We start from the raw sequence: 22386 nt of genomic DNA, 5'->3' as shown, positions 1-22386 counted from the left end.
CTCTAATGTCCTAAACTCTCACCCAAGATACATACTAACTTTTCCCCAAACATTGGGGGTGAGAAAGATGTTAATACAAACAGACACATTAATGTGGTCCCAATTTCAAATATTCTGCCCAACTCTCCCTATTTGCTGATCTCCTCCATAGCCTTTGCCTCTCAGTTTTTCACTCAGAATATACAATAATAATATTATTAATAATGAATAATAGCAGCTGACATCCACAGTGAAACAGATGTGAGGTTTTAAATATGCCATGAGTTTTAAATATCACCGGATAAGGTAGGTGCTATGATCATCCCTGTTTTAAAAATGAGAAAATTGAGGTGCATAAAGGTTAAGTACATTGCCCAAAGGCATACAGACAGTAAGTGGCAGCACTGGGATAAGCACAGGCCATCTGGCTCCAGGTTCTGCCCTATTTTCTACATACTGCTTTTTCATTCTAGAGTGCTGGGAGCGAGCTCCGCCCATGGCAAAGGTCATGAGGAAGGAGGCTTGGCATACGCAAAGGCGGGATCGAGCCTCAGGAGTCCCCCTGGAAATTCTCGAGCATCTACCCCCCAAACCAGAGTCTGCCTACTTTCTGCTTTGTGCTTTCACCTACACCTCTGACTTTACGTGGGGCTGTCCCACACTACCTCTCTGAAAAAAGAGTTAGCTTACAGCTCCAGTTAATAATTCCTGGGTGTGACAGTGTTTCAACCTACAAACTCCTTTGGAAGTCCTCTAGCCTGCCTGAATAGGTTTTTCCAGCCACATGTGATTGCTCAGAGCCTCCCAACTGTGAGAGGCATGAGATGTTCTAAACTGTCTAAATACAGATTCCTTTGAGCAGTTAAAAGATTGATTAGAAATTGTATTGGTGAAGGGATTTTCACTTGTTGGGCCAATGTTTGCTGCTAAGTCTCCATATCCCTTACCTGCTGTGTCCCTGACAGTGTATTGATTAATATAATTGGTGTAAGTAGTAGCTTTAATGTTTGTAACCTTGGACCCTTGAGTTAATTCTTTTTCTTGTTATAGCCCACCACACCTTTGCTCTGTAGGAATGCAACTTTATCTAATGCTTTTGGAGGGTGGCTCCTGACCAATCACCTTTAGAGAAAAATAAGTTTTCTGAAGAAAGGGTCTTAAAATGTTAACAGGCCTCTGGGCCAGAAGATGATGCAAATCACCTAAACTTTTGCATATGATAAGTTTGCAGGAAGAAAGCCTGGCTTGCTGCATGACTCTACCCCTTCCCCCATTATCCTCTATGCATAACTTAAGGTATAAAAACTACTTTGGAAAATAAAGTGCGGGCCTTGTTCACCGAAACTTGGTCTCCCCATGTCATTCTTTCTCTCACCTTCTGGCTGAATTATTCAGCCTCTTTTCTCCACTGAATTTCCTCACTGAGCTATCCTTATTTCAGCCTCTTTTCTTCACTGAATTTTCCTACTGAGCTATCCTTATTCTATGACTCTTTATATCCTTAATTAACCTTTAATTAAGCAGTTGTTTCCTGATCCTCGCCGACGCCGGCCCCACTTCGAATTCCCTGGATCCACCGGGGCTGCACTAGAGACCCCAGCACTAGAGATACAGGGTTATAGTGTTTCAGGACAAGGAATGGAAAGAAAGGCAGTTTTTACTGACATTTAGTATGTGCCACTCCTTGCACTAAGGCACTGGACATGTGTCATCTCAATTAATCCTTACCCCACTCCAGAGACATATTATTTCTCCTATTTTACAAAAGGAGATGCATGGGAAATGAAGTAGCTGGTTGTGGGCACACAGCTGGTCCCATGGGCTGTTATTGTTCAGTTGCTCAGTCGTAACCAGCTCTTTGTGACCCCATGGACAGAAGCACGTCAGGCTTCCTTGGTCCAACGGGTAATCAGATTAAAACCGAATTCCATCTTTCTTCCAAAGGCCAAGTATTTCCATTGCATATGTGAACTAGATCCCAAGTGGCTGGGATAAAGCGGGGTGAGAATGCACCACATGTGAGTAGCAAGAGCCTAAGAAAACTTTCCTAAACAAGAAAAAGCACAGCAGTCCATGTGACACAGCTGGGCACAGCTGGAAGATAGCATTTAGGCAGGCTTTGTGGCCAACATGCTGTTGATTCATGCATTTGAGAACAAAGGGTCTGGGCTGATCTTCTGTGTTTATGTGCAAAGAATCTGAGCGAGTAGCAGGCGTGGCAAGCACCAGCTACTGAATGCATCACAAAGCACCTGTCCCTCTTGCACAGTACAGCAAGGCACTGTCCACTCACAATGACCTCTTTAGCCTAAGCCACCACCCAGGAGGTAAATGCCATCTGCAGAGTTATCTTTGGATGACCTTGGGGGGAGGAACCCAATTTCTGTGGTTTTGGAAAATCTGGATGCTCTGTTCCCTTATCTGCTTCCCTTCAGGATGGGATCAGAATAGGCAGGAAAAGGGGAGAGAGAGATAGAAAGAGAGTAAGAGAGAGAGAGAGAGGGAGAGGTGCTTCTCATTGGGACACATAGCTTCTGAGGTTTAGGACCAGTATTTCTAGAACTTCCCTGTGTGTCAGAATCACCCAGGAGGGAGTGCAAAAACTGAGATGTTCAATGACTTTGTAAAGTTAAATCTTATTTAAACTGAGTCCGTGGGCCCCACTTCCAGAGTTTCTGAATCACTAGGGCTCAGATCACCATGCATTTGCATTTCTGCCTAGTCCTCAGGCGGTGCGATGCTGCTGATTCAGGGAGCACATGTGACCTCCTCAGGATGGACAGCCACCTCTTCTCTGTTTTTAACCTCCATACTTGCGCTGAACACCCTGGGTGCCTCAGTTGGAGTCCTGGCAAGAACCATCTCAAAAGGTTCAAACAAGATTCTGACAAAGGGGCTGCTTCCAGGGGTGTGGGCAGGATGTTAAAGGGGCACACAGGGAAGCAGAGGTGCCTGGAGACCCCACAGTAGGAGCGGTGACCACCTTAGGGCTTCAAAAATCCACCTTCAGTGGATTCAGAAGGCAGGGGACAGTGTTTCCAGGGCTTGGTGAGGGCTGTCTGGGGGAGCTACAGCCGGGGAGGGACATGCCAGAAATGCAGCAGGAGAGACCTTGGCACCTTTGCTCTCTAGCTGCCTTCTGGATGCCTCATTGACTGGCTCCTGCTGGGTGCCAGGAAGCAGTGCATGCGTGCTAAGTCGCTTTAGCCATGTCTGACTCTTTGCGATCTCATGGACTGTAGCTGGCCAGCCTCCTCTGGACTTCCCAGGCAAGAACAGTGGAGTGGATTGCCAAGTCCTCCTCCAGGGGATCTTTCTCATCCAGGGATCTAACTCCTGTCTCTTATGTTTCCTGCATTGGCAGTGGGCTCTTTACCACTAGTGCCACCTGGGAAGTCCCTGCCAGGAAGCAGTAGGTGGAGTCATTGCCAGGGTCCCCAGGGCACAGAACAGAGCAGAACATGGATCTGAGGTCGGTGGAAGGCAAATGGAGAATGACCAACACACTGGACAAGATCCCACTCCTCTTCTTCATGACGCCCCATCTCTTGTCTATTTTTGCTTCTTCTAGATTACTAGATGCCCACTGGCTGAAGAAAACAGAGGCACAGCATCATGCCTGTAGCCATCCTCAGCTCCCACTCAGTAACTTGGGGGCCTGGACTCTGCCTCAGCAGTGCCTCAGGGACCACCGGACTACTGAATAGGCTGTAGGCAGAGCTGTGTCTCCCTCCCAGCGCTCACCCTCCTAACAAACCACTCCCTCCAATCCCAGTTTTAGATAGGAGGGCAATGTTTCCACTGGCCTGCTCTGGCTTGCACATGATCAAGGCAGATTGGAAAAAGGCTCGCTGCTTCTGCACAGTCTTTGCAGGGCTCTGATAGGAGTTGGGGGGATAATGGGGGGTGTTTGGCAGGCGGGGGCGGTGGGGGGGAGTGGATGGTGAGGAAGAGAGTTTCAAGTTATTTCCAAACCAAACTGTAAGGAACACACAGTGCTTGGCGTTGGCTCAGAAAGACCTCCCTTTCCATCTATGGAACAATGAAGATGACAACTCAATCCTTTGGAAAGAAAAGAGAGAGGGGGAAAACAAGAGGCAGAGGAGAGCTGTTTAGAGGCGAGAACTGCCAGGCTGTGTTGCAGCTGGCCCCTGCGGGCCTGAGTTGGTGTCTCAATTTCCCTTTCTGTGGCTGTCAGGATAATTTTCTAAGCTGTACAGTGAGATCTATGTGTCAGATAACCCTCCGTGGTAAGATAATCTGAGATCATATTTAGGGAAACTGTTTGGGCTCGTCGGCTGTTTTATATCTTGACATGGAAGCTGGTGGGTGGCGGACAAGTTTGGAGGCTCTCACACCCTCAGGACAAGGAGGCTCGGGTTTCTCTGGGAGCAAGGAAGGGACTCCAGAAGGGCCTCCTGGGCAAAAGGTGGCCTGGTGAAGTGGTCTAATGCCTCCAAGAATGGATTAAAAGAGTCTCTTCTCAGCTAAGCTTCTAGTTCCTTTTTCCCTTGAGATAAAAACAAAAGAAACTGAATCCAGAATCTATCAAGGGGTCCCAAGCCTTGAAAAGGGGGCTATTTGTGAGTTAGGAACAGAAAGCTCTGGCTGGAGATGGAGAAATGGGTTCCCCGCGGATGGACGGACTTCCCTCCGTGGGTCTTCATTCTCTTAGTGCCCTGGGTGGACACCTCGTCCTCCCCCATCTTACTCCATGAACACAAACTCTATCCTTGAATTTACCCCTTGCCCATTTTGAGCCCTATCCCCTGAACAAAGAGAGTCTTTGTTCTGTCTCCTTCGATTCAGATGACACAGAAACGATTGGGATGCAGATAAGCTTCTGCCTCGTGTTTAAGATGTTGGTGTATTTGGAAGAGGACAGAAGGCTTCTTTGGCTGGATCCTGTTGAAGAGGAGATGCTGGGGTGGGAGGAAGCTGGGCAGAGGAGGGAGGGACAGACTTCTTTCCCTGATAAGAGTGAGTGCTGGGCCTCACCGCAGTGAGTGTTACATTTCCCTGTAACGGCCATTCTACAACCCCATGGCATCCCAGAGGTGGAAGGAACCTAAATGTGTCATCTGATCATCTGACTTGGGACATCTGGGGGCTGCTGGGTAGCGTTCATGCAACCTGGGGTTCAGCACACCTTCTGTCACTGTCCAACTTGGGGGAGCTGCTAAATTCCAAGAAGGGGTCTGGCTAGGTGAACTAGGAAATCCTGATATTCCGGCCTTGGTAGTCTGTGATGCTATAGCCTCTGAATGTTTCTTGTATTCAGAGATCTTTCTAGGAGTCACAGTTGTGTTTTAAAGAGGAAAATAGAGAATTGAGAATCCACCTTTGGTAAATACAGCTTCCTGACATCACTTTGGTAATTACAGAGGCTGGGCGCAGGCCACTGCACACCGTGATTTTTAGAGAAGCTCAACTGTTAGTGAGTTGGGGCCTTTTCCTGGCCCTTGAGCCTGGGGTACTGTGGCTAAAATTTTTATCTAGACACCACATCTTTTCCTAGGAGCTTTCACGTCCATAGTTTCAGGCATGGGTCTGACCCAGAGCTAGGGGTTATCTCTAGTCTTCCAAGATGGCTACAGTTCAGTTTAGTTCAGTTCAGTCGCTCAGTCATGTCTGACTCTTTGCGACCCCATGCTCTGCAGCATGCCAAGCCTCTGTCCATCACCAACTCTTGGAGTTTACTCAAACTCATGTCCATTGAGTTGATGCTGTTTATTCCTTCTGGTCAGATCCAGGTCAGATGCTCAGATCAGAGCAATGGTAGAGGAATACGGCAGGCATGGGTTGGGTCAAGGTTGGTAGCAGAGACTCAGAGGATAGTAGGGCCCTGAAGCCCTGCCCTTGAAGGCTTGCTTATCCAGAGCCCAACTTTGTGACCTAGGGCTAGTCACTTCATTTCCCCAAACTGTTTCATCATCTGAGAAATGTGTACCCCCACTTAGCCTTTGGGGGTAGCTAGCAGGAAGCATTGAAAACATTTATGTAAAGCATTTCTCTCACGTCCCAGCTCAAGTTAGATATTCAATTCATGAATTTCTTTTCTTTGTAAATTGCCTTTTAAATCTCTGGGAATAAAGTGAAAGGAGAGAAGCAAGGCAAGGTGTGCTTTGGACGTGACTGTGACACACACCGGAAGGTGACTCTTAGGTGTGTACTTTGTGTCCAGAAAAGAGAGCAGGTGTGACCACCACAGAGAGAAAATAATTTTGGGTAACCACAAGCACACAGAGTTCAGGGAGTGGGAGGCTGGTGGCAAAGATGATCTTTCCTAAGGAGTGGTCTTTCAGCTGATAGCTTGTCTGTGTTGGTTGGGCATCCAGGCGTTCCCTCTGCACTTGCTCTTCCTGCTGCTCTTCTGCAGGGTTGGTCTTCTCTCCGCCTCTCTCGGCTCCCCTCTTGACTTCTTCCAACCAGAGGAGCCCTCTGGTCCTCTGTAGAAGCGGGCTCTGCTCCTTCAGGTTTCTCAGAGCACAGTCCTGATCACATCCAGACCTTTTCTTTGCTAATACTGCTGCAGAAAATTACATCAGAGAATTATTATACCAAAGGAATCTCTTCCCAGACAGGTCAGGAGGGACAATTGAGGGAGTGAGGGGCCCACTGATGATATTCTATATATTGAAAGATGCTCAATAACCTTTTATGAATCTCTATGGACTCATATCATGAAGTGCTGGAGGTCTGAAGGCCAGATATCAAGACTATTCTGATAACCAAAAAAGAGACTCCTTTATAAGCAGATAGCCTATCAGGATCAAGGGGAGAGAAGCCCTCAGGGCACTTTCCTTTATTTTTAAATTTTAGTTATTTATGTATGCATTTTTTCCTTCAGGGCTCCACGCCTCACTTAAGACAGGGCGAGTGCAGTGGGAGCCCAGTGAGAGGGCGGCTAGACCACTCAGGTGGGGAGCATCCTTATGCCTGCCCCCTCACCCCCCAAGCCCCCGTGTCCCTGGACCTCTGCACACGTGGGCCCAGACCCAGATTCACAGCAGGGGGCCCTGCTCACCCGTGTTCTGCAGAGACCCGCCTTTGTTCCGGTGCCCACTCCCAGCTTTCTCTGAGAACAAAGAGGAAGTCCAGTGACAAATGTCCTCTTGCAAAGTAATTAAGCTCACGGCATGGGGGCCAGTGCTCTCGGGGGAGGGTTGGAGTCCACCATGGGTCTGCCCCTGGGACCTGCTGGTTCTCACGTCCTTCCATCCCCTCGTGGAGGTAGCGCTCCCACATGTGATGGTCCAAGTGATGACGCTGTGGGCACAGGGGCCTCAGGATATGTCCGGACTCTGCTGGCACTGTGCCCTGGTCATTGGGGGTGCTGAAGGCTCAGCCACACGTGGCCATGGAAGGCGCTTGAGGGAGGGCTTTGTTCACTCAGAACCTATGAATCAGCTCATAAAAGAGAAGGTTGGATTGCCAAGGGCACGTACTGGGGGAAGAGGAAAAGAGAGGCATTGGCTAGGCTTTATGTAGTGGACAGGGGCCAAAATTCTCTTTCTTTACTGAAGGAAGCAACAGAGACTGCAATAAAAAGAACTTAAGTTAGAAGTGAGTGCTAGGATGTTTCAGCACCAGAAACAAAGAGGAATGGGTTGGCTGTCTTTCCTGTGGGTATTTTTCTGAAAGGAAGAGGATATATATTTGAGACTCTTAGCTGGAGGCAGGGAAAGGAACTCCCTGGCTGTGCATGATACTTACCAGAAGTGACAGATCTGAGATGGCCCAGCAAGCAGGACCGTGGCAGCTTCTAGGATCTCTGTGATGAGCTAGCAGTATTTCAGAGATGTTTTCTCCAGAGGGCACAACCTGATCCCACAGAGAGGTTAGCAGGAGGAAGGCTTTCGCCGACTAGGAGGAGAAACATTTTCACCATCAAAGCCTGTCTAACAGTGGAGGAAACTGTTTTATTAAGGCAGTAAACTTAATAAAAAATAAAAAAAAAAAACTTTTAGGGAGTATGTAAATCAAGGGTTCAAATCTGGAATCCTTTGGAGGGATTTGCTGCATTGGAAGGGTGGAATTGATGCTCTTTCAGGCTCCCTAAAGTGCTCAGATACTGTTTCTTATTCTTCTGTTTTTCTCTAAAAGTTAACAGATTTAGAGCTGCAATTCCTTTTGGTAGAAAGATGGCTCCATCAGGCCAGAGTTTGTTCTTTAATTTAGTAACATGTCCTCAGAAGATCTATGCACCAGGTCTGGAGATATAAAAATGAAAAAGACACAGTGACTCTATATTGGGGGAGTTTGTTGTATCTTAGGGAGGCAGACATGGACACAGATCGAGTGCAAGTTTGTATGGTGAGAGCTAAACAGAACAAGAAAGAGCTGTGGACATGCAGAGGAGGGTATAAAAAGCTGCTCTCCCTGGGGAAAGTGGGGAAGAGGCAACATTTCAGCTGGCAGCTAGCTCCCAATCCAATTCCATTCCAATCCAGTCCAGGCAGACTAACTGAGTGCCTGCTTTGTGTAGGGTAAAGGGATTGGATACATCAGGCATTCTTGAAAGAGCTTTACAGATGCAAGTTCATCTTTGTGCTCTTGGAGTTGTGTGCCTTGGAATGGAGGATAAGTGGATGAACAAAACCTGGTCTTTAAGGAGTTTCCAGTCTTCCAGCAGCATCCCTTTTCCAGGATGTGTGTCCCTGGTTGTAGTGTGGAAGCTGGATTGGAGAGTGTGGTTGAATAGGGTGGCCACTTGGAAGAAGTGTCAGAGGGTGAAGGTAGAGAATTCATTTCAATGGCTGACCTGTCTTTTCTTGAGGTAGAAGTGATACCTGATACGTAGCTGTCCAAAGCAATGGCATCCTGGACACAGAGGACAAAACACACTCTGTTGGGTCCTCATTTTTCCAGTTTGCAACTGTAGGTGAGGTTCATTGAATGCCAGCAGGAGGCAGGATGTGTTTTATGGTTTGTTTCCTGTTTGGGTGTGGGAAAATAGGGAGGGCAAGGCTGCTGAGGGGAGGGAGACAGAGGTCATCTCTTTTGTTCATTCTGTATTGTTGGTACCATTAAGATGACCAAAGAACTGCAGGCAGCTCCAGGGTCCAGTCATGAGACAAAACGCTGGTGTGGTTTCTAACGGATGTCATGTAACCCAAAGAATTATTTGGCTCTGTTGGACTGTCAAGGAGATGTCAGACCAAGAAAGTTGCCAAAAGAAGTCAAGTTGACTTCTGAATTAATGTAATACCAGAGGTTGAAACAAATACCAACTAAAAAATGTATTGTCTCTTAAATATAATTCTTTCTAGCTCTCACAAGCCCAATATGGGCATTTCTGTCACTGGGTAACTTTCTTCTAGGCAGTAGTTGGGATGAAGTTCCTTCCATCTATGACTCTGTAACTTCGGTACCTGGCTTCCAAGTTGACACTTATCTGTGTCAAGTCAGCAAAAGAAGAAAGATCATGTGTCCACATTCCATTAGCTAGAACTCAGGTGGACACATCTCACTGCAAGCCTGAGGACTGTAGCCCAGCTGTGTGCCCAGGAAGAAGAGGAAAAGAGGAAATAAAGAGCCAACTTCAGCCACATGTTCAGCAGGTCCTTTCCTGTGAATACTGGCTGAGCTTAGTTCACTCCACAGGTGTGTGCAAGGAGATCGAGCCAGAGAAGGTGAGAAAGAGGGAAGAAATGTCCTAAGGAATCATAATGTGTTTTTCACTTCAGTCAAACAAAGCCTTGTGTTCCCAGGGGTACTTTTCTTTGCAAGAAGGAAAAACAACAACAGAACTCAAAGAGCATGTAGGTTGCAAATGTGTTTCTCCCATTTCTGCTTGTCCTTTGACTTTGTTGATGGTGTCTTTTGCAACAAATGTTTTATATTTTAATATTGTAAAGTTTATTAATTTTTTGTTATGTATTTCCCCTTCCTTATTCCAAAGTCATAAACACGTTCTGCTGTGTTTTCTTCCACTGCTTTCATGTGCAGATTGTTAAGGGTTTTATATCCATCTGGATTTCATTTTTGTGAATGACATGGCATAGAAATCTCATTTCATTTATTTATTTTTAACCAGATGACTGGCTAATTGTCTATCCTTTTCCAATTGTTTGAGATGATGCTTTTATCATATCTTAATTCCTCAATGTACGTGATATATTAGTTTCATATTGCTCTTATAACAAATTACACAGATTTAGTGGCTTACAGCAACACAAATTTATTGTCTTACAGTTCTAGAGATCAGAGTCTGCAATGGTTTTATGGGAATGACAGGGATGCATTTTTGGAGAAGGCTCTAGGGGTGAATCTGTTTCCTTGCTCTTCCCAGCTGCCCACATTCCTTGGTTCATGGCCCCTTTCTATTTTAGAGTCAGTAATGGCCAATAAGGTCTTTCTCACATTACATCACTCTGAAGTTGACTCTCATGACCCCCTCTTTCACTTAGAAGGACACTTGTGATTACACTGGGCCTACCTAGATAATCCAGGATAATCTCCTCAGCTTGTTCAAGGTCAGCTGATTAATTCCATCTGCAACTTTAATTCCTGGATATATTATAGGCTGATTCCTGTCTCCCCATAATTTATGTATTGGAACTCTAACTCCTATTATCTTGAAAGGTGACTGTGTCTGGAAAAGTGCCTTTGCAGAGGTAATTAAGGTTAAATGAAGTCATATGAATGGACCCTAATACAATCTGATCAGTGTCTTTATAGGAAGAGGAAATTTGGACATACAAAGAGACACTAGGGATGCATGAGTACAGAGGAACAGACAAAGTGAAGAGGCATTAATAGTTTGGCCATCTGCACACAGAGGAGAGAGGCCTGAAAACCAACTCTGCTGGCACCTTGATCTTGACCTTTTAGCCTCTAGAACTATAAGAAGGTAAGTTTCTGTTGTCTAAGCCACCCAGTCTGGAGTGCTTTGTTATGGCAGCCCCTGAAAACTAATATATCATCTAATGTGACACATTCACAGACTCCATCCAGGGATTAAAATATGGGTGGGGGCTTCTTTGGAAGACCATTATTCTGCCTACCCTGCACTAGTTGATTTGTAGTTATTCTATCCTGTTGCATTGGTCTATTCATCTATTCCTGAATTAATGCCACATTCAAACATTTCTAGGGTATTATAATTATTTTACTTGATGGCATGAATTTCCTTTTGTGTTCTTCTTTGTCTTCATTTAGGCAATGTCTTGATTACTTTTATGCAGTTGTTTTCATATCGATTTTTGGGGCTTCCCTGGTGGCTATAAAGAAAGCTGAGCGCAGAATTGATGCTTTTGAACTGTGGTGTTGGAGAAGACTCTTGAGAGTCCCTTGGACTGCAAGGAGAACCAACCAGTCCATCCTAAAGGAGATCAGTCCTGGGTGTTCATTGGAAGGACTGTTGAGGCTGAAACTCCAATACTTTGGCCACCTGATGCAAAGAGCTGACTCATTTGAAAAGACCCTGATGCTGGGAAAGATTGAGGCAGGAGGAGAAGGGAATGGCAGAGGATGAGATGGTTGGATGGCATCACCGACTCAACGGACATAGGTTTGGGTGGACTCCGGGAGTTGGTGATGGACAGGGAGGCCTGGTGTGCTGCAGCTCATGGGGTTGCAAAGAGTAGGACATGACTGAGTGACTGAACTGAACTGAACTGGTGGCTCAGTCAGTAAAGAATCTGCCTGCATTACAAGAGATCTGGGTTTGATCCCTGGGTTGGGAAGATCCCCTGGAGAAGGGCATGGCAACCCACTCTAGTATTCTTTCCTGGAGAATCCAAAGGGCAGAGGAGCCTGGTGGGCTTCAGGCCATGGGGTTGAAAGAGTTGGACATGACTTTGCAACTAAGTCACCACCCTCATTTTAGAATCATCTTGTCGAATTTCCTGAAGATTGTTTGTATTAAATTTATAGATTAATCTGGGACTTTAATCTGTGTTAAAAACAGACAGCATTTTTGTATTTAATCATACATTCTCTATGCTTTTCTTCATAATGTGTTTTTACATCTCCTGGTAGTAGGTTTTTTTCAGACATGCTTTATAATTGTCATTGATACTGGAAGTGAGTTGAGTCTTCCTCCTTTATAGAAGGAATACAGACCCAGGGAAGGATGGGGCTTATCTAGGCCCAGGCTCTGGTGGAACACAGTCCTATAATTTCAAACACTCCTGTTCCTCCTTGGCCACATGAAACCTCTAGGCCAGCTTCTATTAGATCCAGGGTGCAGTGATCTGCTTTCAGTTCAGCCGCTCAGTCGTGTCTGACTCTTTGCAACACCACAGACTGCAGCACACCAGGCTTCCCTGTCCATCATCAACTTCCAGAACTTGCTCAGACTCAAGTCCATTGAGTAGGTGATGCCATTCAACCATATCATCCTCATCTCATCCAACCGTTTTAACCATGTCATCCCCTTCTCTTCCTGCCTTCATTCTTTCCCAGCATCAGGGTCTTTTCCAATGAGTCAGTTCTTTGTATCAGGTGGCCTAAGTATTGGAGCTTCAGCTTCAGCATCAGTCCTTCCAAAGAATATTCAGGACTGATTTCCTTTAGGATTGACTAGTTTGATCTCCTTGCTGTCCAAGGGACTCTCAAGAGTCTTCTCCAGCACCACAGTTCAAAAGTATCAATTCTTTGGCACTCAGCCTTCATTATGGTCCAACTCTCCCATCCATGCATGACTCCTGGAAAAATCAAAGCTTTGACTACACAGAACTTTGTCGGTCAAGTAATGTCTCTGCTTTTTAATATTCTTTCTAGGTTGATCACAGCTTTTCTTCCAAAGAGCAAGTGTCTTTTAATTTCATGGCTGTGGTCACCATCTGCAGGGATTTTGGAGCCCAAGAAAATAAAGTCTCTCACTGTTTCCATTGTTTCCCCATCTATTTCCATGAAGTGATGGGACCAGATGCCATGATCTTCGTTTTTTGAATATTGAATTTTAAAGTCAGCTTTTTCACTCTTTTCTTTCACTTTCATCAAGAGGCTCTTTAGTTCTTCTTTGCTTTCTGCCATAAGGGTGGTGTCATTTGCATATCTGAGGTTATTGATATGGCAATCTTGATTCCAGCTTGTGCTTCATCCAGCCCAGCATTTCACATGATGTAATCTGCACATAAGTTAAATCAGCAAGGTGGACAATATAGTCTTGACATACTCCTTTCTCAATTTGGAACCAGTCCATTGTTCCATGTCCAGTTCTAACTGTTGCTTCTTGACCTGTATACAGATCTCTCAGGAGCCAGGTGAAGTTGTCTGGTATTCCCATCTCTTGAAGAGTTTTCCATAGTTTGTTGTGATCTACACAACAGGGTAGGCTTCAGCATAATCAATGAAGCAGAAGTAGATGTTCTTCTGGAATTCTCTTGCTTTTTCTATGTGATCCAATGGATATTGGCAATTTGATCTCTGGCTCCTCTGCCTTTTCTAAATCCAGCTTGAACTTCTGGAAGTTCTCAGCTTATGTACTATTGAAGCTTAGCTTTGAGAATTTTGAGCTTTACTTTGTTAGCATATGAGGTGAGTGCAGTTGTATGGTAGTTTGAACATTCTTTGGCATTGCCTTTCTTTGGGATTAGAATGAAAACTGACCTTCCAGTCCTGTGGCCACTGCTGAGTTTTCCAAATTTGCTGGTATACTGAGTGCAGCACTTTCACAGCATCATCTTTTAGCATTTGAAATAGCTCAACTGAGGAATTCCATCACCTCCACTAGCTTTGTTCATAGTGATGCTTCCTAAGGACCACTTGACTTCAGACTCCAGGATGTCTGGCTCTGGGTGAGTGATCACACCATTGTGGTTATCTGGGTTATTAGGATCTTTTTTGTATAGTTCTACTGTGTATTCTTGCCACCTCTTCTTAATATCTCTGCTTCTGTTAGGTCCATACCATTTCTGTCCTTTATTGTGCCCATCTTTGCATACCCTTGGTATCTCTAATTTTCTTGATGAATCTTTCCTATTCTATTGTTTTCCTCTATTTCTTTGCATTGATCACTTAGGAAGGCTTTTTTTTTTTTAATCTCTCCTTGCTATTCTTTGGAACTCTGCATTCAGATGGATATATCTTTCCTTTTTTCCTTTGCCTTTCACTTCTCTTCTTTTCTCAGCTACTTGTAAGGACTCCTCAGACAACCGTTTTGCTTGCCTTTTTGCATTTGTTTATCTTGGGGTTGGTTTTGATCACCACCTCCAGTATAATGTTACAAACCTCTGTCTATAATTTTTGAGGCACTCTCTCTATCAGGTCTAATCCCTTGAGTCTATTGTCACTTCCACTGTATAATCATAAGGGATTTGATTTAGGTCATACCTGAATGGTCTAGTGGTTTTCCGTACTTTCTTTAAGTGTGAATTTTGCAATAAGGAGTTCTTAATCTGAGCCTCAGTCAACTCCTGGTCTTGTTTTTGTTGACTGTATAGAGCTTCTCCATCTTCAGCTGCATTTTGGTATCAGAGAAGGCAATGGCACCCCACTCCAGTACTCTTGCCTGGAAAATCCCATGGATGGAGGAGCCTGGTGGTCTGCAGTCCATGGGGTCGTTAAGAGTCGGACACAACTGAGCAACCTCAATTTCGCTTTTCACTTTCATGCATTGGAGAAGGAAATGGCAATCCCCTCCAGTGTTCTTGCCTGGAGAATCCCAGGGACAGGGGAGCCTGATAGGCTGCCATCTATGGGGTCACACAGAGCCAGACACAACTGAAGCAACTTAGCAGCAGCAGCTGATTTTGGTACTGACCATCTGGTGATGTCCATGTGTAGAGTCTTCTCTTGTGTTGTTGGAAGACGGTGTTTGCTATGACCAGTGTGTTCTTTTGACAAAACTCTGTTAGCCTTTGCCCTACTTAATTTTGTACTCCAAGGCCAAACTTGCCTGTTACTCCAGGTATCTCTTGACTTCCTACTTTTGCATTCCAGTCCCCTATCGTGAAAAGGACATTTTTTTTTTTTGGTGTTAGTTCTAGAAGGTCTTGTAGGTCTTCATAGAACCGTTCAACTTCAGCTTCTTTGACATTAGTGTGTTGGGGAATATACTTGGATTACTGTGATATTGAATGGTTTGCCTTGGAAACAACCAGAAATTATTCTGTAGTTTTTGAGATTGCATCCAAGTACTGCATTTTGGACTCTTTTGTTGACTATGAGGGCTGTTCCATTACTTCTAAGGGATTCTTGCCCATAGTAGTATATATAATGAATTAAATTCACCCATTCTGGTCCATTTTAGTTCACTGATTCCTAAAACGTCAATGCTTACTCTTTTTACATGTGCTCTGCTTTAGGCCAGTGCTCATGTAGCCACTAGAACAGTGCTGGGCCATGGCTGGGAACAGGTTTCCTTCAAGCTCAGGATGGTTGTGGGGTCATATGAGAGTCTCTTCTATTTCATAGACGGAAACATCATAAGGTAGTGGGTGGGTGAGAAGTTTGAGAACGAAGCAAGGGAGCATCTGTAGAATCACTTATTTTTCACCCTGGCCTATTAAGCAATTGTCACCAGGGAAGGAGTGTGTGCTCATAAAAAGCAGTAACAAATAGAGTTCTTGTTCACAATTCACAAGAAATAAAACCCAACTCGTGCTCAACAGGGAGCTGTAAATAGGCCCCAAAGCTCTTCATTAGGATGACTAAAATGATTAAGAATGGTAAAAGAGAGACGTTAGGTTAATTTGACCATGGAAGAGAATGTGCGCTATGGGCTAGAGATACCAAGGGTCAGGGAATGTAGAGGAGAGTGATGAAAAACTGTGTTTCTCAGGTTGCTGAAATCACCTTCCTACATGGCACCAGCTGCAGGAGCAGCAGTAGGCAGCAAGGGTGAGCTTGATCTTGGCTATTGACCCAGATGCCCTGGGGCCCATTTTAGGAGCTGCCCAGTTTGGACTCCCCCAGGCTTAGGCAGAGGTCATGACCCATTGGTTACACTTGAGGATACTGTGTTTGCAAATACTTTGGGGGATTGTCTAGATGTCTTTCAGCAGCTGCATTTTCTAGATTGCTAATATCTAAGAATTAAAGAATATATCTTATTCTCAAACAAATAGGGGCTTCTGAGATCCCAACTCTGTTCCATATGAAGATCTTAATTTTACAAACTAGAAAGTGGAGGCTTGAGGAGGAAGTGACTTGAATCAATGTTGTTAATTACACTTAGAAATCTTATTGCCTAGGGCTCAGGACAGTTCACCATTTAGGGAGTGGCTTTTCCCCTAGTGATAGGATAGATTATGAGCCATAAAAACTATAAAGACCAAGATGTCAATAGTGGTAAAGGTGTGTGCAGGCAGGAAGGGGACTTTGGAGGAAAGGGGGATAAGGTTCTTGAATTTCTCTCACGGGCACAGAGAAAATGTTCTAACGGGAAACTGAGTATTGATCCATTTGTCCATCCATCCATTCATTCATTTGTCCACCTATCCATCTACCCATGCATCTATACACCCATCCAACATACTTATGGATGCACTGCGTGAATAGTGTTTGAATGGGATGGAGTTGTAAAATGCCTTGTTGAGAAATTTGGAGTTAATCCTGGAATCAGGGAAGAGCCATTGAAGATGCTGGATGAGGGAGTGGCTAGATGTGAGAAGGGATTTAGGGAGAGGAATGGCAACAGAAAGAGAAATCTAAGGGGAAAAAGCAGGTCTCACAGGTGACTTTGAATTCATCTCTTTTCTGGTTGGGGTCCTGAGCTAGGTTCTGGTCCTGACTGAAAAGGGGTCAGACAAAAATGAGAAGGATGTAAAAATTGCCTAGAAGCCTGAGAACAAGATATCTGATGTGATGTGTTCAGTGGACTCGTCTGGAAAATAATCAGTTCAGCAAATATTTGCTGGGTACACTCTCAATGTTCCCTATGACTTTGGGAGTTGAAGAGAGTATGTTATATATGAAGAGATAAGGAGCAGATTGGGGAACAAGAATCAAGGGTAACATTGGTGGGTGGTGGGTGGTGGGTGGTGGGTGGGAAAAGAGACTCTTCTCCATCTTTAGCTAAATAGCTGCCTGTGCAATATCTGTGTTGGGGGCCCTGCAGAGTACCTTGCCAGCATGCTTGCCTCCCAAAGGATTACGGCAAGGGGTCGGGGGAGGAGCAAGAGATTTAGAGTCACACAGATCTGCTTACCAGCTGTGTGACCTGGGCCCTGCTTGTCTCAAGCTCTCTGAGCCTCAGTTTCTTCAACTGGAAAATGAGGGTCATAATATCACCTGACTCATGGGGTTCTTTTGAGGACTAAATACAGTAATGTATGTGAGAATGACTGCAGAATGTTGATCACTATTTAAAGATTAAATATGATTAATATTATGAAGATTAAATGTGAATAATAATGAGGTTTCCAATGTAATTGCTGTTGTCTTTAAATGAAAGCACATTAACCCCCTTTCTGGAGGGGCAAACATCCAGCAGGGAAAAGACCACCTCTGCCCCTCACTACATCTAGATGAAAGCTGTGTACTCAGCCACAAAGTAACCAGTGAGTGTATGGATGAGGTATTTTGCCTTTTTGGGAATGTGTATAGGTTTTTTTTTCCCCACATTTCATGACCCTTTATTGATTTTTAAAATATGATTTATTGTGTTATTATATCTAGTTGACCTTCTCATGTTTGTGTGTGTGTTTGTGTGTGTGTTTGTGGGTGTGTGTGTTTATGTTTTGCTTTGTTTCATTTTGTGAATCAAATCTAGAAAATAAAACATTACTTCCAAATGATTGGAGTCAGAGGAAGTAGGGGAGGAAACTTGGCCCCAGGTTGAACCTAACGAGATTAGAGGCAGAACTCCAATGCTTTCTGGAAACGTGGCCACCTTCCACTTTATCCTTGTCTGGAAAGAAAGCCTCGCACGTTGTTGGTTTCAGGTACTGGCCTTCTTCTTCTCTGCCCTGGGGAGAGCCTCCCACTTGCTGATATCCATCTAGAGCTATAGTGAGGGCTGGGAGTGTATCTCTTTGTCCAGAGACAGGGAACGCTGGCTGGGAGGAGGGTCAGCAGCTTTCCTGGCGCCGGGTCCTGCTCCTGGGGGAATGAGGATGTGAAAATTTTCTGTTTAGTTTTAGTTGTTCCTGTTCAGCAACTGATAATCTCCTCTTCTGTTGAAGGCATGGATTCAGTTAATGCTGGGGTTTTAGGCCTGTTAAATTGTGAAAATGCAAAATGACACCCCCTTTGCTGGTTAAGGATATTTATTTCAAGTCCTAAATCAATTTCAGTCCCCTCCTCTCTTTCTCTCACCACTTTTCTCCTCCTAGTGCACCCCTCCCCTTTGGAACCTGGGAAAATCCAATTTCCTTCCTGCCTTAATCTCTCTCCAGCGTTTGCACTGGCTCTGCGCAGCCCGCACCTGCTCCTTCCAGCTGTGAGATTCCTTTTGGTAAAATACTTTGTGTCCTGCCAAGTTGTCGATGGACAAGACCCCCATGGCCGCTTCCTGGCTCCCTTAATGAACACAGTTGTTCAGTCCCACCGGGTCCCCAGGAGCTCCCTGTTTCAATCTGTTAGCCAGCGGTGGTTTCCACATTTAGAATGAGACCCCTGCCCTGGGCCCCCAAGCGCCTGCTCTTGACTGAGGAAAGAATTTGAAAGCTAGTCCTCCCCGTGCTGGTACTAAGTGCTTTGAGCTTTACAGCCCCTACTCCTGTATCACAGGAATGTCAGGCTAAGCAGAGAGACTCCAGATCTGCTGTCTCCTCTGCCTTAGGGCTAAAATATCATTATTAATGACAGCAATCACCACCCAGAACTCAGGTCATAAATAATAAGTGTCTTTCAGCAGTCACAAGAATGGCTGCAAACATTCATCATCTACACACCTCTTCAAATAGCCATGGGAATGAACAGCAGAACCATTATGGCCACTTTCTATCTCTATGTCAGTGCTAACAACTTAGTTTTGTTTGAAAAGAAAAGTTTAGAGCAGCATGAACTTCATGTGACAGAGATAGAGATTCAACAAAAAAGGATTCTATTGCTAAATAACTTTGGAAAACTCTTTGTTTATAAAAAATAAGTTAAATATATTTCTTTATAGAAATATTTCTCTGGATCTTTAATATGCTAATGTGCAGTGGGAATTTCCAAGAGTGGTAAGCTGTGTTTTCCCAAAGTTTATTTGACCTTAACATTTCCCCCCCTTGGCATATATGTATACATATATAGCATGTCACATCTTATAGGACACTATTGCGTGGTGTGCTGGAAATATTTAGCAACTGGCTCTCCAGGAAGAGGTAAAAGCCCCCATTAGTAGTGTTTGCTGGTTTCCATGGTATAAATATTCCCATCATGACTGATTTCAAGTTGTCAGCATGAAGTCAGGAATGTGGTGTTGGCTTCTTCACTTGCAAATCTAAATCCTTTGGTCCTTGAGTCCCAGTTTCTCCTCCCCTCCCCTCTTTTTTCTTCTTCCTAGATGATTGGACCCATTCTCGTGAATTTAAATACCATCATCATTCTGATGACTCCCAAAAACATAATTCAAAATCAGACCTCTTCTCTGAGCCCCACAGTTCTGTTGATGTAACCAACAGCAGACTTGGTATCTCTGTTTGGATGTCTTATAAGTTTCCTGACTTTAAATTGTGCAGAAAGGAACTTGATGTGCCTTCTGCCCTGTTTCTCCCTCAGTCTCCCTTATCTCATAGAATTTCCTTTGATCTGGTTGCCTGAGTCTCAAATCTAGGAATCATTCTTTTTAAAAATTTTTAAAAGCTGATTTATTTTTTAATTGAAAGATAATTGCTTTACAGAATTGTGTTGGTTTCTGCCAAACATCAACATGAATCAGCCATAGGTGTACATATGTCCCCTCCCTCTGGGACCCCCTCCTCCCTCCCTCCCCATCCCACCCCTGTAGGTTGTTACAGAGTCCCAGTAAGAATCATTCTTGAGTCAACTTTTTTCCCCTTATCTTCCATATCCAATCTGTAAGTCTTGAATAAATGAATTTTACTCTATTTCCCCCTTTTATCTTAAGGGTCATTATCTTGTATTACACTCAAGCTCTGAAACAGTCTACTGGGTCCATATTCTTCTGCTTTGACTTACTAAGGAGAAAAATCTAGAAGACGGAATTCAGCTTAATTACTCTTTGATTTTCTTTTGACTCTTTTCCAGACCTGTAGACCACCAAGTTCTCTGAAGTGTCTTCCCTGCCTAACAGATCCCCATATGGGCTTCTCTTTGTTCAACAGGTCCAAGTTAGCCTGGGATCTCTCCCCATTTCCCTTATAGTCAGTCACTGTCCCAGTGGCCTTTGCCATATCATGCCAACCCCCACTCCCAAACATAGATGGGAGGTCCAATGGGATAAAGCACCTTGTGCTGTGGTGTGCTTAGTCTTGTCTGACTCTTTGAGACCCCATGGACTATAGCCCTCCAGGCTCCTCTGTCCATGGGGATTCTCCAGGCAAGAATACCGAAGTGGGTTGCCATGCCCTCCTCCAGGGGATCTTCCCTGGATCAAACAGGGATCAAACTCAGGTCTCCCACATTGCAGGCGGATTCTTTACCTTCTGAGCCACCAGGAAAGCCCAAGAATACTGGAGTGGTTTGCCTATCCCTTCTCTAGGGGAACTTCCTGACCCAGGAATTGAGCAAGAGTCTCCTTCATTGCAGGAGGATTCTTTACCAGCTGAGCTACCCAGGAAGCCTGAAGCACCTTGGGAAAATTCAAATAAATGAGGTACAGGCTTCAAGAAATACTGGTTCCTTCTTCTTTTTTCTTTTGTGATGGTTTCTAGAGTGCTTTTGGTTTCAGGCTGATTTCCTGTGAATCCCCAGTCTCACCTATGGGAAATAGAAAATTCCAAGGAATTTCCCCTCATTTTAAGTTAGAGAATTGAGGCTCAGATTGTGACTGAGAAACTCAAGGCAGAGTGACAGCCATGTGGTTCCTCTGATCCTGTTTCTAGTAGGTAGAGATGTAGACCAAAATTCAAGTTCCCCCCAGAACACTGCTGTGTTGAGCGATGTATTGTATATGTATATGCAGATTCTATGGGGCCGTGTGTTTGTGTGTGTGTGTGTGTGTGTGTGTGTGTGTTAGTCCCTCAGTCGTGTCCGACTCTTTGTGACTCCATGGACTGTAGCCCACCAGGCTCCTCTGTCCATGGGATTTTCCAGGCGAGAATACTGGAGTGGGTTGCTATTCCCTTTTCCAGGGGATCTTCCTGACCCAGGGATTGAACCCAGGTTTTCTGCATTGCAGGCAGATTCTTTACCTTCTAAGGCACTAGGGAAGCCCCTATGGGGCTCATTTAACTTGGTGGCCCTCTTTAAGAAAATGAATGCAAAATTCTATACAAAAGTGAACATTCAGTTAGAATGAGAAGAGAAATCACAACAAGTTGCAACTTAAAGAATGCATACAAAATACCACCAACGTTTCAGAATCCAAAAATATCATTAATTAAGTAATTAATGGAGCATCTCTATAATGCTTCTTTTTACATTGTGACTGTGTATTCTTTTATTGTTTTTTTCATATGTCAACAATTTGATAATATTTTTTACAGCAAGAATAATAGAAAGATAATTTAGTTTTTTTTTTTACCATGATTATAATGCACTTTAAAAATTATTGAACACTTTTTAAAATCAGTTTTTACAAATTGTCATTAGCAATGTCATGTAATTTTGGGGGTTTTAAATACTAAATTTGGGAACATCTCAATCACTTTTTTATCATCTATGAGCAGGGAGATTTAAAGCATTTCAAGTTTTCTTTTTTAAGATTTAAAAAAATGTAATTATGGTAAAATACATATAACATAAAATTTACCATCTTAACCATTTTTAAGTTTGCGGTTTAGTGTACTAAACTTTATGTCCCTGAAACTAAAATTCCCCTTCACTGCTCCCCTTAGCCATCATTCTACTTTCAATTTCTATGAATTTGACTACCCTATACCGCATTTTAATGAAATCATACAGCATTTGTCTTTTAGTGACTGGCTTATTTCACTCAGCATAATGTCCTCAAGGTTCATTTTTGTTGTAGCACATGTTGGAAACTTCTTCCTTTTTAAGGCTGGATAATATTCCATTGTATGTATCTACCACTTTCCTGGTGGCTCAGACAGTAAAGTGTCTGTCTACAATGCAGGAGACCTGGGTTCAATCCCTGGTTTGGGAAGATCCCCTGGAGAAGGAAATGGCAATCCACTCCAGTACTATTGCCTGGAAAATCCCATGGACAGCGGAGCCTGGTAGGCTACAGTCCATGGGGTCGCAAAGAGTCGGACACGACGGACAGTGTGTTGTGTCCACCCTTTGGCTATTGTGAATAATTCTGCTATGAACACAGGTGTACAATCATCTCTTTGAAACCATGCTTTGAGTTCTTTTGAGTATGTACCTGGAAGTGGAATTGCTAGATTTTAATAATAAATTAATTTTGCATTTTTTGAGGAAACTCCACACTGTTTTTCA

The sequence above is a fragment of the Bos javanicus genome, chromosome 2, assembly GCF_032452875.1.
Source record: "Bos javanicus breed banteng chromosome 2, ARS-OSU_banteng_1.0, whole genome shotgun sequence".
Classification (NCBI taxonomy): Eukaryota; Metazoa; Chordata; class Mammalia; order Artiodactyla; family Bovidae; genus Bos; species Bos javanicus.
Note: the sequence above shows the minus strand (reverse complement) of the source record.